Genomic DNA, 16,030 nt, shown 5'->3' with positions numbered 1-16,030 from the left:
CATTTTTAGGTTTTACGAGAGACCTTGCAGCAATAGACAACAAATTACACAACACTGAACGATCCCCGTCAGTTTTTTTCTTCGTAAGAAATTATAAGATTTTTTTTTTTACTTTACTGACAGCCTAGGGGCAATTTGGCTTGAAATGTTCCACATTTTCTTTACTGTTCTCACCGTCATCAAAAAATAACTTGTCTCAGATTCCCAAATTTGAAGTCTGTCAATATACTTTTTTATTTTAATTTTACCAGTTACCCTACCTTTTCAGATCTCCACGCTTGATTCTTGGTATACTGAGCGTCGACTAGATCTGGCCTTTTTCTTGAAAGTAAGACAAGCGGGTCCCTTTCACCACTAGTCCTTGAGCCTCGAAAAAAAGCGACATCTTTCTTCTTTTTCCATGGCCATTTTTTGGCTGCTTTTCTGACGGATATTCTATGTTGATCCCAACGTCCCAGGCCACGAGGATACAGAGAAATTGCTGGTCCCCCTTCCCAGAAAGTCCATGCGGGGTATGTTATATCGTAAAAGTCGTTCGTCTACGAAAAGAGCAAGTAAGTAGAAGTGTTCAATGTAGTAGATTATCAAATAACCCAGTCTGTGAATGAAGGGGGCTAAGACAAGAACTCCATTACCACAACGATGATCTACGTTGCTTTTCAATAAATAAAATTACGCAGATTTCGAAGAAAACAAAGAGTAAAACATATTTCGTATGGTATGACTTTTATTAACCTAAAAACCTTTATGGGCCACGGCTAACACAAAAATACAACAACATAAATGTAATAACCAAACAGACCCTTCAATCCAAATTAAATCATATATAGATTATAAATAATGATCTTAATGTATGATATCTGTACCCACGAACTTTCCCAACTTCTTAATCCCCATAAAACTTTTTTTTCTTTTTCTATGTTAGTAAAGAAAAAGATGGTGCAAATGAATCGAAATAACAGTAATAATAATAATAATAAAACAGTCTAACTACATTTGAATTACTAAAAGCAGATATTTTGTTTTCGAAACAATCAAATGCGGTATCCAGCACTGACAGAAAGTAAAAGTAAGACAAAGTACGGGAAAAAAAACACAAAATAAAACTCAGAAACTGAAAAGCTAAAAAGCAGGACTTCAATCGAGTGAATTTCATAAATAAATAACATGTTTTCATTTTGCATGTACGTTCATCACGACATATAAAGGTGATTATATATTTATTTTGTATTATTTCTTCATTTTGGTTAGGTAAACACGTCCAAAAACCTTTTTAATAGCTTCTATTTGCCTGAGGTATTACCACCACCGCAGCTGACAGATACTCGCAGCATTAAGCCATCTGAAGTCAACACATGTTGGAAAAAACCTATCAATATAACAAAAAAAAATAACTATGAATGGGTCTTTAGAAGTCCTGCAAGGGCAATAGAATTCCGAGGGCATACTTCTAGGACACTCCCTGCAAATTTCAAATACTAAATCATTATAGCGCCAAATACGTCACATTTTCCCCTGACCGTTTTCCAGGCTAAAAGACTATTTCATCAGTGGATCAGAACTTATCCAACAATTTGTGGTAACACACTGTAAGTAAAGAGACACCTGTGCCTATGATCGAAACTCTATAGTAACATCCATACACGCGAACAACATTCAGTTTTTGGTTTCCAAAGACCTTCATACGATTCTGAATATACAGTCCAATGGTTCATTGACCAAATGTCAAATGTCAAAATGACATTGATGACAATATGACATAAGGCTATGATGATGATAGTTGTGGCGAGCTAAAGGGAAGACCATCCCGTGCCATTAGTGAGTGAAAGTAAAAAAAAATAATGGAAATGTATTCCATTTTCATCGTGATTTCCTTATATGTAAGAATAATTAAGTTTGAGGTTGCCTACCAGAAGTTACTAGGAAAAGCATATTTGTACAATTTTAGAAAATGGGGAAAAACACACCCAGAAAAGGACGGCGAGACCCATAAAAAATTTTTTTATTCATTTTACCCGTTTTTCTTTTCCTACGGTCAGGGCATGGAGTCAGTGGCCTTAAATCGCCAAAATCACCGAAATCGTCCATTCGAAGGAATATTTGACATCTTACTGCTTTTTTATGTAGTAAAAGATCAAGCCACAGTGAAGTGGCAATTTCAGGTATTTGTTCCCAAAAACAACAATTTGGGCCACATAAAACCACAAGGAAATGAAAATTTTAGCGGTAGTGAATCAGCAAGTAGCTATAAAAATGCTACTTAAATAACCTTCCTATTTCAGAGGTCATTTAAGACGCAAGGTGGCATGTTTACCTGGAAGCATATGCACAGTCGATAAAATAGCTCCTATGCTGCTTCTATCAGAGTTCCAGTCATCTACCGAAAATATTATGGCAGTCTTAACTTTAGACGGCTCAAAATCTTATATTTTTCATACAGTAAAATCTAAACTAGACGTGGATTCCAGCATTAAGTAAACGTTTTATCAGGAAGATTTTCATTAAATAATTTTTTTATTTGGCTATATTGGGTCACGCTTCTTTATTCAGTGACGCTATACGTAAATAGTAATTGTTTGCCCCTCCCTCCCCGTTTTAAGGGCCAGAGGATCGAAAATTTTACAGCATATCATACTTGTTTTGTTTTTTGTGGCACCGCTTCTGAAAGTGCACACAGACTGTGATAATTGTTCAGATTTTAAATATGGGGATGAATAAATTGTAACGAACCTGCTTCGACTTCAAGTGGCACATCTGCCTAGTGATTGACCAAAGAAGTAAACAATTTTGTAAAAAAAAAAAAAAAAAAAAAAAAAAAAAAAAAAAAAAAAAAAACAGGGCTTCAAACTGGTAGTTAGCTGCATTATAAACTAATTTAAATAACTGTCTCTAGATTCTCTAGAACTGTATAATCTAGAATCCTCTAGAACTTTATTGGACTTGCAAAGTAAAATATATATGTTTGAAACTACCATTTAGCAACTATAGCTTTCAGTCTCCAACAAATTATTCCTATTATAAGGCTATTTCTAGAGTTCTCGCTTCTTGTGTCCATGTTTGCTCCAAGAAGCTTCATCTTCCTCTGCTGAAATCAGAAATGGCTATAATTTCATAAGGTACTAGATCTTTCATCTTGCAAATAACTTGAATCTAGCTGAGATAACCCCACAGCAATGTTCGTCATTTACAATTCGAAGATTCATCCTTGTCAGAATATGAGGACTGATAAACTTAGTTTTAATTTTGATTGTTTTATACTGCCGTTCTTTCTCTACCTTTTTAAAATCTTATTTTGGTCTGAACATGTTTGTGCTACGAAGCGTTGCGTAAGTCTCGTGTTATAAATTAAACTGGCCCATCAAATTCTCCTCTCCGTTGGCTAGAGTTATAATTCTGTTGGACATATATTTTGTGTTTGCAGTAACAAATACTAATCTATGAACGCGTTTCATAGTAACGTTGCACATCAGGATTGATCGTTCTGTCTTTTTTCAATATTTTTTTACCTCCTTAAAGATTTTTTTTGTGAAATTTGATCTCTTCTTTAAAAAGAATTCAGTTGTGTGTTTTTGAGTTCAGTTGTGACATACTTGTGTTTGCATTAATAAATACCAATCTATGAATGCGTTTCATAATAACGTTGCATGTCAGGACCGATCATTCTATCTTTTTTCAATGTTTTTTACCTTTCCTAAAGATTTTTTTTTTTCTGTGAAATTTGATCTCTTCTTTAAAAAGAATTCAGTTGTGTGTTTATATCCGAAGGTTGACAGTTTCAATCTCATTTCCTGACTAATGGGCTTATAAATTATTTTCTGCATTAAAAGAATGACGAATAAATTTCAATGTTTATTTTGTATTTCTGATATATGGTCACACAAAAAAATGAGTAGCTGGTAGCATTTATTTTACCACCCAGGATTATTGTTGATAGTACTATTATTTTGACTGCTTTAGTTTTCAATTTATTTTTAAATTAGAGCTAGCCTCCTGCGCTCAGCACGAATTTTCTAGATCTTGGCATAATTATAGCTACAGAAACTGCGGGACGTATTGTCTGACTACGGCGTTGACGTTCTCATACAGGGAACTATTAACGTGACCAAATAAGAAAAAAAAATTCAATTTAATGGGTTCTGAGTCATGGACTTCTTTTTTTTTTATTCTGTTTCTTTTGACCCACAACAGAAATTTCACCATAAATTGTGCATAGTTTCGGATTGTTGAATTATACTTTTCGTAATCTGTATACGTTTCATTGTAACAGAATTACTCCGTTCTATAACTTGTGTTAATTTAAGAAACTTTCTACAAAACAAATTTTTCAAAGAAAATAGAGAGCTCTATTAAGCCAAAAATGAGCAAAAATAAAGTCAAATAATCATCCAACCGTAAAGACACCACAAATCACCATCAATAAATAAATGAAACTCAAAATGAACAGAAATTACAATGAATAGCCGAGTCAAACTCAAAACGAGCAGATATTAACATGACAAGGCTGAAAACCTCCATGCTTTCTCAAGACCAGACCATAATTTTAGCTCTACTGAAAAAACAAACAAAAAATGACCGTAAATTGTCAGTTTAATTGACATATAATGATATTTATTTCTTAACGTTTTGACAATTTTTCATTTGTGAAAGTAAAAAGTAAAAACATTTAAACCATATTTTGTTTTCAGCAAAGCACAAATTTTGTTCTGGTTTTAAGAAGGTATGGGGGTTATTATATAATTTGGGTTGCTATTTGTATGTTAGAGAAACTTTTTCAACAATTTTTCCTGACCCAAACAGTATTCTTTTTTTTTTTTTTTTTTATCTAATTTTATAACTCCTGAGGTTCATCTGAAAAATTAAACTTAATATCGTTCCTAAAAGAGTCTATCTATGCTCTTTGACAATCTGAATACATTTACATTCTTTTTATGTATTTGAATTGTAAGAGCAGAAGTAGTAATAGTAGTAGCTCCAAAAGTGTCAACTTAATACACCCAGTTGTTTTCGATATATAGCTGAGATGTCTTACTGGCAACCATAAACACAATGCCTTTTGATTTAGTTTAAAGCAACATTTTTTATAAAGCACAATGGGCGAATTGCATAATTGTGGGGGGATAATATGTTCAATATCCCTAAAGACGTAGTCGCTGGACTAAAAAGGTAAAAACTAAAAATTTATTTCATCATATACCAATTTAAAAACGAATGTATATACAGACCGGGAAACCGGGACACAAATGACGACCGGGACACAGGGAATATAAATGACGACCGGGACACAGGGACAAAACTACAACGGAGACGCCGGGGGGCACAGGGGGATATATAAATGACGACGGGGACACAGGGAATGTTCGATTAGCAATCACCATCAACAAAGCTCAAGGACAATCATTAGAATCATGAGGTATAACAAAAATAAAATAAAAAAAGGTAAAAAACTAAAAACTAAAAAAAAGACCAATTCAAAAACGAATGTATGTACAGACCGGGACACAAATGACGACCGGGACACCGGGACACAAGGAATATAAATGACGAACGGGACACTCAAAGAGAAATTACAAACTGGGACAGCGGGACACAAATGACGACTGGGACACAGGGAATATAAATGACGACCGGGACACAGGGACACAACTACAACGGGGGACGCCGGGGGGGGGGGGCAGAGGGGGATATATAAATGACGACGGCGACACAGGGAATGGTCGATTAGCAATTACCATCAACAAAGCTCAAGGGCAATCATTAGAACCATGAGGTATAGATCTGAATACGGATTGTTCTCCCATGGACAATTATATGTTGCATGTTTAAGAGTCGGTAAACCTGACAATCTATTTATATGCATAGACAATGGGACAGCGAAGAATGTTGTATATTCGCAAGTTTTACGTAGTTAAAAACATATATATATATATATATACTAGCTGTTGGGGTGGCGCTTCGCGCCACCCCGACACCTAGTTGGTGGGGGCGCTTCGCGCCCCCCCCAAGCCCCCCCGCGCGCGTAAGTCGTTACGCGCCATATTAGTTACGCGCCATTGTAGTTGTGTCCCTATGTCCCACCTGTGAATATAGATATATATATATATATATATATATATATATATATATATATTATATATATATATATATATATATATATATATATATATATATATATATATATATATATATATATATATATATATATATATATATATATATATATATATATATATATATATATATATATATATATATATATATATATATATATATATATATGTTTTTAACTACGTAAAACTTGCGAATATACAACATTCTTTGCTGTCCCATTGTCTGTGCATATAAATAGATTGTCAGGTTTACCGACTCTTGAACATGCAACATATAATGGTCCATGGGAAAACAATCCGTATTCAGATCTATACCTCATGATTCTAATGATTGCCCTTGAGCTTTGTTGATGGTGATTGCTAATCGACCATTCCCTGAGTCGCCATCGTCATTTATATATCCCCCTGTGCACCCCGGCGTCCCCTTTGTAGTTATGTCCCTGTGTCCCGGTCGTCATTTATATTCCCTGTGTCCCGGTCGTCATTTGTGTCCCGGTGTTCCAGTCTGTGATTTCTCTTTGAGTGTCCCGGGCGTCATTTATATTCCTTGTGTCCCGGTGTCCCGGTCGTCATTTATATCCCCCTGTGCCCCCCGGCGTCCCCATTGTAGTTGTGTCCCTGTGTCCCGGTCGTCATTTATATTCCCTGTGTCCCGGTCGTCATTTGTATCCCGGTGTCCCGGTCTGTATATACATTCGTTTTTTAGTTTTGTTTTTCTCCTTTATTTTTTTCCTTTTTTCTTTTTTTTCTTTTTTAGTTTATTTAGATTTTTAGATTTTTTAGTTTTTTTATTAGTTTTTAGTTTTTTTGTAGTTTTTACCATTTTTTTAGTTTTTTTATTTTTTTTTTTTTACTTATGTCCTGGTCGTCATTTATACTCCCTGTGTCCCGGTCGTCATTTGTGTCTCGGTGCTTTGTTGATTGCTAATTTATATTATATTTATATTTATATTTTTTATATTTATTAATATTTTTTTAGTTTTCTTTTTCTCTTATTTTTCAGTTTTTTCCTTTTTTTTAGTTTTTTCTTTTTTAGTTTTTAGTTTTTTTGTTTTTTACCTTTTTTTAGTTTTTTTAGTTTTTTTAGTTTTTTAGCTTTTTTAGTTTTTTTATTAGTTTTTAGTTTTTTTTTAGTTTTTGGCTTTTTTTAGTTTTTTCAGTTTTTTTCAGTTTTTAGTTTTTTACCTTTTTTTAGTTTTTTTTAGTTTTTTAGCTTTTTTAGTTTTTTTTCTTTTTAGTTTTTTTTTGTAGTTTTTACCTTTTTAGTTTTTTTCTTCTTTTGTATTAGTGTGAAATAATTCAGACGTCATATGCGGACAAACACGACGTCACTCGACAGACAGACAGACAGACATAACCCACAAACAACTTATTTTTATATATATTTATTCATATTTTTTTAGTTTTCTTTTTCTCTTTTATTTTTCAGTTTTTTCCTTTTTTTTAGTTTTTTTCTTTTTTAGTTTTTAGTTTTTTTTAGTTTTTTACCTTTTTTTAGTTTTTTTTAGTTTTTTTAGTTTTTTAGCTTTTTTAGTTTTTTTTCTTTTTAGTTTTTTTTGTAGTTTTTACCTTTTTTAGTTTTTTTCTTCTTTTGTATTAGTGTGAAATAATTCAGACGTCATATGCGAACAAACATGACGTCACCTGATCCATCCACAGATCCACACACAGACAACTTATTTTTATATATATAGATATATACTAGCTGTTGGGGTGGCGCTTCGCGCCACCCCAACACCTAGTTGGTGGGGGCGCTTCGCGCCCCCCCCCCAAGCCCCCCCGCGCGCGTAAGTCGTTACGCGCCATATTAGTTACGCGCCATTGTAGTTGTGTCCCTATGTCCCACCTGTGAATTTAGATATATATATATATATATATATATATATATATATATATATATATATATATATATATATATATATATATATATATATATATATATATACTAGCTGTTGGGGTGGCGCTTCGCGCCACCCCAACACCTAGTTGGTGGGGGCGCTTCGCGCCCCCCCCCCCAAGCCCCCCCGCGCGCGTAAGTCGTTACGCGCCATATTAGTTACGCGCCATTGTAGTTGTGTCCCTATGTCCCACCTGTGAATATAGATATATATATATATATATATATATATATATATATATATATATATATATATATATATATATATATATATATATATATATATATATATATATATATATATATATATATATATATATATATGTTTTTAACTACGTAAAACTTGCGAATATACAACATTCTTTGCTGTCCCATTGTCTGTGCATATAAATAGATTGTCAGGTTTACCGACTCTTGAACATGCAACATATAATGGTCCATGGGAAAACAATCCGTATTCAGATCTATACCTCATGATTCTAATGATTGCCCTTGAGCTTTGTTGATGGTGATTGCTAATCGACCATTCCCTGAGTCGCCATCGTCATTTATATATCCCCCTGTGCACCCCGGCGTCCCCTTTGTAGTTATGTCCCTGTGTCCCGGTCGTCATTTATATTCCCTGTGTCCCGGTCGTCATTTGTGTCCCGGTGTTCCAGTCTGTGATTTCTCTTTGAGTGTCCCGGGCGTCATTTATATTCCTTGTGTCCCGGTGTCCCGGTCGTCATTTATATCCCCCTGTGCCCCCCGGCGTCCCCATTGTAGTTGTGTCCCTCTGTCCCAGTCGTCATTTATATTCCCTGTGTCCCGGTCATCATTTGTATCCCGGTGTCCCGGTCTGTATATATATTCGTTTTTTAGTTTTGTTTTTCTCCTTTATTTTTTTCCTTTTTTCTTTTTTTTCTTTTTTAGTTTATTTATATTTTTAGATTTTTTAGTTTTTTTATTAGTTTTTAGTTTTTTTGTAGTTTTTACCATTTTTTTAGTTTTTTTAGTTTTTTTTTAGTTTTTAGTTTTTTCCCTTTTTTTAGTTTTTTTTAGTTTTTTAGCTTTTTTAGTTTTTTTTCTTTTTAGTTTTTTTTTGTAGTTTTTACCTTTTTTAGTTTTTTTTCTTCTTTTGTATTAGTGTGAAATAATTCAGACGTCATATGCGGACAAACACGACGTCACTCGACAGACAGACATACAGACATAACCCGCGAACAACTTATTTTTATATATATTTATTCATATTTTTTTAGTTTTCTTTTTCTCTTTTATTTTTCAGTTTTTTCCTTTTTTTTAGTTTTTTTCTTTTTTAGTTTTTAGTTTTTTTTAGTTTTTTACCTTTTTTTAGTTTTTTTTTAGTTTTTTTAGTTTTTTAGCTTTTTTAGTTTTTTTATTAGTTTTTATTTTTTTTGTAGTTTTTGCCTTTTTTTATTTTTTTCAGTTTTTTTTAGTTATTAGATTTTTACCTTTTTTTAGTTTTTTTTAGTTTTTTAGCTTTTTTAGTTTTTTTTTCTTTTTAGTTTTTTTTGTAGTTTTTACCTTTTTTAGTTTTTTTCTTCTTTTGTATTAGTGTGAAATAATTCAGACGTCATATGCGAACAAACATGACGTCACCTGATCCACAGATCCACACACAGACAACTTATTTTTATATATATAGATATATATATATATATATATATATATATATATATATATATATATATATATATATATATATATATATATATATATATATATATATATATATATGTTTTTAACTACGTAAAACTTGCGAATATACAACATTCTTTGCTGTCCCATTGTCTGTGCATATAAATAGATTGTCAGGTTTACCGACTCTTGAACATGCAACATATAATGGTCAATGGGAAAACAATCCGTATTCAGATCTATACCTCATGATTCTAATGATTGCCCTTGAGCTTTGTTGATGGTGATTGCTAATCGACCATTCCCTGAGTCGCCATCGTCATTTATATATCCCCCCGTGCACCCCGGCGTCCCCTTTGTAGTTATGTCCCTGTGTCCCGGTCGTCATTTATATTCCCTGTGTCCCGGTCGTCATTTGTGTCCCGGTGTCCCAGTCTCTGATTTCTCTTTGAGTGTCCCGGGCGTCATTTATATTCCTTGTGTCCCGGTGTCCCGGTCGTCATTTATATCCCCCTGTGCTCCCCGGCGTCCCCGTTGTAGTTGTGTCATTTATATTCCCTGTGTCCCGGTCGTCATCCCGGTATACATTCGTTTTTGAATTGGTATATGATGAAATAAATTTTTAATTTTTTCCCTTTTTTTCCTTTTAGTTTTTTTTATTGGTTTTGACCTTTTTTTAGGTTTTTTAGTTTTTTTCTTTTTTCTTTTTAGTTTTTTTTTGAAGTTTTTATCTTTTTAGTTTTTTTAATTTTTATTTATATTTTTTTAGTTTTCTTTTTCTCCTTTATTTTTCAGTTTTTTTTCCTTTTTTTAGTTTTTTTTTTCTTTTTAGTTCTTTTAGTTTTTACCTTTTTTAGTTTTTTTTAGTTTTTTAGATGAAAATTTTTTTAGTTTTATTCCTTTTTTTCTTTTCAGTTTTTTATTGGTTTTTACCTTTTTTTAGCTTTTTTAGTTTTTTTTCGTTTTTTCTTTTTACTTTTTTTTTAGTTTTTATCTTTTTTATTTTTTTTTATTTTTATTCTTAATTTTTTTTTTTAGTTTTTAGTTTTTTTTGTAGTTTTTGCCTTTTTTAGTTTTTTCAGTTTTTTTTTTTAGTTTTTAGATTTTTACCTTTTTTAACCTAACCAGGATTTGAACCTGGGACCTTCATTCTCCGTTCTGACACCCTCTCTCACCGAGTGACTACTCCAGCATGTTCATTTTGGTGTTTTAAATGGTATATTATTAACCAAATTAATGTGTTTTACAATATACTAAGCATCGTCATAACAAAAATGACGACAACTAATTTCATGACGTCAGTCAACACAGAAATTAAGTTCTGAAATTAAGTCATGAAATTAGTTGCCGTCATTTTTGCTTTGACGGTGACGTCATTCAAGTTATATAAGACATATGTTCACGTAGAAATCTATTAATGTTTAAGTTTACAATGACTGATGAAGATGCTCAAAGAGTCTATGCCAAAAAACTTGCTGCTGATAGAGAAAGTCAGAAAAGAAAGCGTGCCGAGGAACTATCAGCAGCAAGTTTTTTGGCATAGACTCTTTGAGCATCTTCATCAGTCATTCGGGGTGGCTTCGCGCCACCCCAACACCTAGTTGGTGGGGGCGCTTCGCGCCCCCCCCCAAGCCCCCCCGCGCGCGTAAGTCGTTACGCGCCATATTAGTTACGCGCCATTGTAGTTGTGTCCCTATGTCCCACCTGTGAATATAGATATATATCTATATATATAAAAATAAGTTGTCTGTGGATGGATGGATGGATGGATGTGTGGATGGATGTGTCAGGTGACGTCACCTGAAAAAACTGGATTAGGTGACGTCAAAACTGAAAAAACTAAAAAAAGGCAAAAACTACAAAAAAAACTAAAAACTAATAAAAAAAATAAAAAAGCTAAAAACTAAAAAAACTATAAAGGTAAAAACCAATAAAAAACTAAAAAAAAAAACTGAAAAAACTAAAAAAAGGCAAAAACTACAAAAAAAAACTAAAAACTAATAAAAAAAGTAAAAAAGCTAAAAAACTAAAAAAACTAAAAAAACTAAAAAAAGGTAAAAAACTAAAAAAAATAAAAAATAAAAAAAAAACTAAAAAAAAGGAAAAAACTGAAAAATAAGCTAAAATAAAGGTAAAAACCAATAAAAAACTAAAAAAAAAAAAGGAAAAAACTAATAAATGACGACACTCAAAGAGAAAGCGACCAGGACAAAAAACTAAAAAAAAAGGCAAAAACTACAAAAAAACTAAAAACTAATAAAAAAAATAAAAAAGCTAAAAAACTAAAAAAACTAAAAAAAGGTAAAAAACTAAAAAAACTAAAAACTAAAAAAAAACTAAAAAAGGTAAAAACTAAAAGAACTAAAAAAGAAAAAAAATAAATGACGACACTCAAAGAGAAAGCGACCAGGACAAAAGGAATGTTCGATTAGCAATCAACAAAGCACCGGGACACAGGGAGTATAAATGACGACCAGGACACAAGTAAAAAAAAAAATTAACAAAACTAAAAAGAAGGTAAAAAACTACAAAAAAACTAAAAAGAAAAAAAAACTAAAAACTAATAAAAAAACTAAAAAATCTAAAAATCTAAATAAACTAAAAAGAAAAAAAAAGGAAAAAAATAAAGGAGAAAAACAAAACTAAAAAACGAATGTATATACAGACCGGTACACCGGGATACAAATGACGACCGGGACACAGGGAATATAAATAACGACCGGGACACAGGGACACAACTACAACGGGGACACCGGGGGAAACAGGGGGATATAAATGACGACCGGGACAAAAAACTAAAAAGAAATAAAAACTAAAAACTAATAAAAAAAACTAAAAAATCTAAAAATCTAAATAAGCTAAAAAAGAAAAAAAAAGGAAAAAAATAAAGGAGAAAAACAAAACTAAAAAACGAATGTATATACAGACCGGGACACCGGGATACAAATGATGACCGGGACCCGGGACACAGGGAATATAAATGACGACCGGGACACAGGGACACAACTACAACGGGGACACCGGGGTTAACAGGGGGATAACCTGACAATCTATTTATATGCAAAGACAATGGGACAGCAAAGAATGTTGTATATTCGCAAGTTTTACGTAGTTAAAACCATATATATATATATATATCTATATTCACAGGTGGGACATAGGGACACAACTACAATGGCGCGTAACTATTATGGCGCGTAACGACTTACGCGCGCGGGGGGGCTTGGGGGGGGCGCGAAGCGCCCCCACCAACTAGGTGTTGGGGTGGCGCGAAGCGCCACCCCAACAGCTAGTATATATATATATATATATATGTTTTTAACTACGTAAAACTTGCGAATATACAACATTCTTTGCTGTCCCATTGTATGTGCATATAAATAGATTGTTTACCGACTCTTGAAAATGCAACATATAATGGTCCATGGGAAAACAATCCGTATTCAGATCTATACCTAATGATTCTAATGATTGCCCTTGAGCTTTGTTGATGGTGATTGCTAATCTACCATTCCCTGTGTCGCCATCGTCATTTATATATCCCCTTGTGCCCCCCGGCATCCCCTTTGTAGTTTTGTCCCTGTGTCCCGGTCGTCATTTGTGTCCCGGTGTCCCAGTCTGTGATTTCTCTTTGAGTGTCCCGGGCGTCATTTATATTCCATGTGTCCCGGTGTCTCGGTCGTCATTTATATCCCCCTGTGCCCCCCGGCGTCCCCGTTGTAGTTGTGTCCCTGTGTCCCGGTCGTCATTTATATTCCCTGTGTCCCGGTCGTCATTTGTATCCCGGTGTCCCGGTCTGTGTATACATTCGTTTTTTAGTTTTGTTTTTCTCCTTTATTTTTTTCCTTTTTTATTTTTTTTCTTTTTTAGTTTATTTAGATTTTTAGATTTTTTAGTTTTTTTATTAGTTTTTTTTTTTTTCTTTTTAGTTTTTTTGTAGTTTTTACCTTTTTTTTAGTTTTTTTAGTTTTTTTTACTTATATCCTGGTCGTCATTTATAATCCCTGTGTCCCGGTCGTCATTTGTGTCCCGGTGCTTTGTTGATTGCTAATCGAACATTCCTTTTGTCCCGGTCGCTTTCTCTTTGAGTGTCGTCATTCATATTCCCTATGTGCCGGTGTCCCGGTCGTCATTTGTGTCCCGATGTCCCGGTCTGTAATTTCGTCAGTTGAAAACTTATGATGAAATAAATTTTTAATTTTTTCCCTTTTTTTGTTTTTAGTTTTTTTTTTATTGGTTTTTACCTTTTTTTAGGTTTTTTAGTTTTTTTCTTTTTTCTTTTAGTTTTTTTTGAAGTTTTTATCTTTTTAGTTTTTTTATTTTTATTTATATTTTTTTAGTTTTCTTTTTCTCCTTTATTTTTCAGTTTTTTCCTTTTTTTATTTTTTTTTCTTTTTTAGTTCTTTTAGTTTTTACCTTTTTTAGTTTTTTTTAGTTTTTTTAGTTTTTTAGCTTTTTTATTTTCTTTTTATTAGTTTTTAGTTTATTTTATGGTTTTTTCCTTTTTTTAGTTTTTTTTTTAGTTTTTTATCTTTTTTTAGTTTTTTTTTTAGTTTTTAAGCTTTTTTAGATTTTTTTATTTTGTTTTCTTTTTTTTTGTAGTTTTTACCTTCTTTAGATTTTTGCTTCTTTTATTTTTTTAGCTTTTTTAGTTTTTTTTCGTTTTTTCTTTTTAGTTTTTTTGTAGTTTTTATCTTTTTTATTTTTTTGTATTTTTATTCATATTTTTTAGTTTTCTTTTTCTCTTTTATTTTTCAGTCTTTTCCTTTTTTTAGTTTTTTTCTTTTTTAGTTTTTAGTTTTTTTTTTAGTTTTTTACCTTTTTTTAGTTTTTTTAGTTTTTTTAGTTTTTTTAGTTTTTTAGATTTTTTAGTTTTTTTATTAGTTTTTAGTTTTTTTTGTAGTTTTTGCCTTTTTTTAGTTTTTTCAGTTTTTTTTAGTTTTTAGTTTTTTACCTTTTTTTAGTTTTTTTTAGTTTTTTAGCTTTTTTAGTTTTTTTTTTTCTTTTTAGTTTTTTTTGTAGTTTTTACCTTTTTTAGTTTTTTTTCTTATTTTGTATTAGTGTGAAATAATTCAGACGTCATATGCGGACAAACATGACGTCACCTGATCCACAGATCCACAGATCCACACACAGACAATTTATTTTTATATATATAGATATATATATATATACATATATATATATATATATATATATATATATATATATATATATATATATATATATATATATATATATATATATGTATATATATATATATATATATATATATATATATATATATATATATATATTATATATATATATATATATATATATATATATATATATGTATATATTCACAGGTGGGACACAGGGACACAACTACAATGGCTTGTAACTAATATGGCGCGTAACGACTTACGCGCGCGGGGGGGGCTTGGTAGGGGCGAAGCGCCCCCACCAACTAGGTGTTGGGGTGGCGCGAAGCGCCACCCCAACAGCTAGTCTATCCATATATATAAAAAGAAGTTGTCTGTGTGTCTGTCGAGTGACGTCACTGTCCGCATATGACGTCTGAATTATTTCATTACATACAAATTCAAAAACGAATGTATTCAAGCCGAAGTAGCTCAGTTATATAACTACCTGTTTTGGCGCAGTGGGTTTGACCTTATCGTGGTAATACGGGACCCAGAGATCGAACCATGCTGCAGGAATGCACTACAGGGCCGACGCAGGAACCTTAGTGGTCAAGAAGCGTCGTTAATCCGATACAAATACAAATACAGTAGCTTAGTTAGTAAAGCGTTATGTTCCAGGTTCTAGGTCCGAGAGGTTCCAGGTTCGAACCTTGGCTTTAGCATTAATACAAAAGAAGAAAAAAAACTAAAAAAGATAAAAACTACAAAAAAAAACTAAAAAGAAAATACTAAAAAAAACTAAAAAGCTAAAAAAGTAAAAAAGGGTAAAAAACTAAAAAGTAAAAAAGTAAAAAAAAACTAAAAAAACTAAAAAAAGGTAAAAACTACAAAAAACTAAAAAGAAAAAAAACTAAAAACTAATAAAAAAAACTAAAAAACTAAAAACTGAAAAAGAAAAAAAACTAAAAAAAAGGAAAAAACTGACAAATAAAGGAGAAAAAGAAAACTAAAAAAAATAAAAATAAAAATAAAAAAAAAACTAAAAAAGGTAAATGTATTCAAGCCGAAGTAGCTGAGTTGGTAAATCGTAATGTTCCAGGTTCTAGGTCCGAGAGGTTCCAGGTTCGAACCTTGGCTTTAGCATTAATACAAAAGAAGAAAAATAAACTAAAAAACAAGTAAAAAACTACTAAAATAACTAAAAAATCTAAAAAACTAAAAAAAAACTTAAAAAAAGGTAAAAAACTAAAAACTAAAAA

At 32.0% G+C, this 16,030-nt stretch overlaps 1 long non-coding RNA gene across 1 annotated transcript in view; it reads right to left on the bottom strand.

Moving 5' to 3' along the window:
* Positions 1 to 8,461: 8,461 nt before the first annotated feature.
* Positions 8,462 to 16,030, bottom strand: part of LOC136031423 (uncharacterized) — a 9,615-nt gene continuing 2,046 nt past the window's right edge. The window contains exon 2 of the long non-coding RNA XR_010618506.1: positions 8,462 to 9,606. This is a non-coding gene — a long non-coding RNA (uncharacterized LOC136031423). The remainder of the gene's footprint in view (positions 9,607 to 16,030) is intronic.

The sequence above is a fragment of the Artemia franciscana genome, chromosome 9, assembly GCF_032884065.1.
Source record: "Artemia franciscana chromosome 9, ASM3288406v1, whole genome shotgun sequence".
Taxonomy (NCBI): Eukaryota; Metazoa; Arthropoda; class Branchiopoda; order Anostraca; family Artemiidae; genus Artemia; species Artemia franciscana.
The sequence above is the reverse complement of the archived record's forward strand: the minus strand, read 5'-3'. Positions and strand labels throughout refer to the sequence as shown.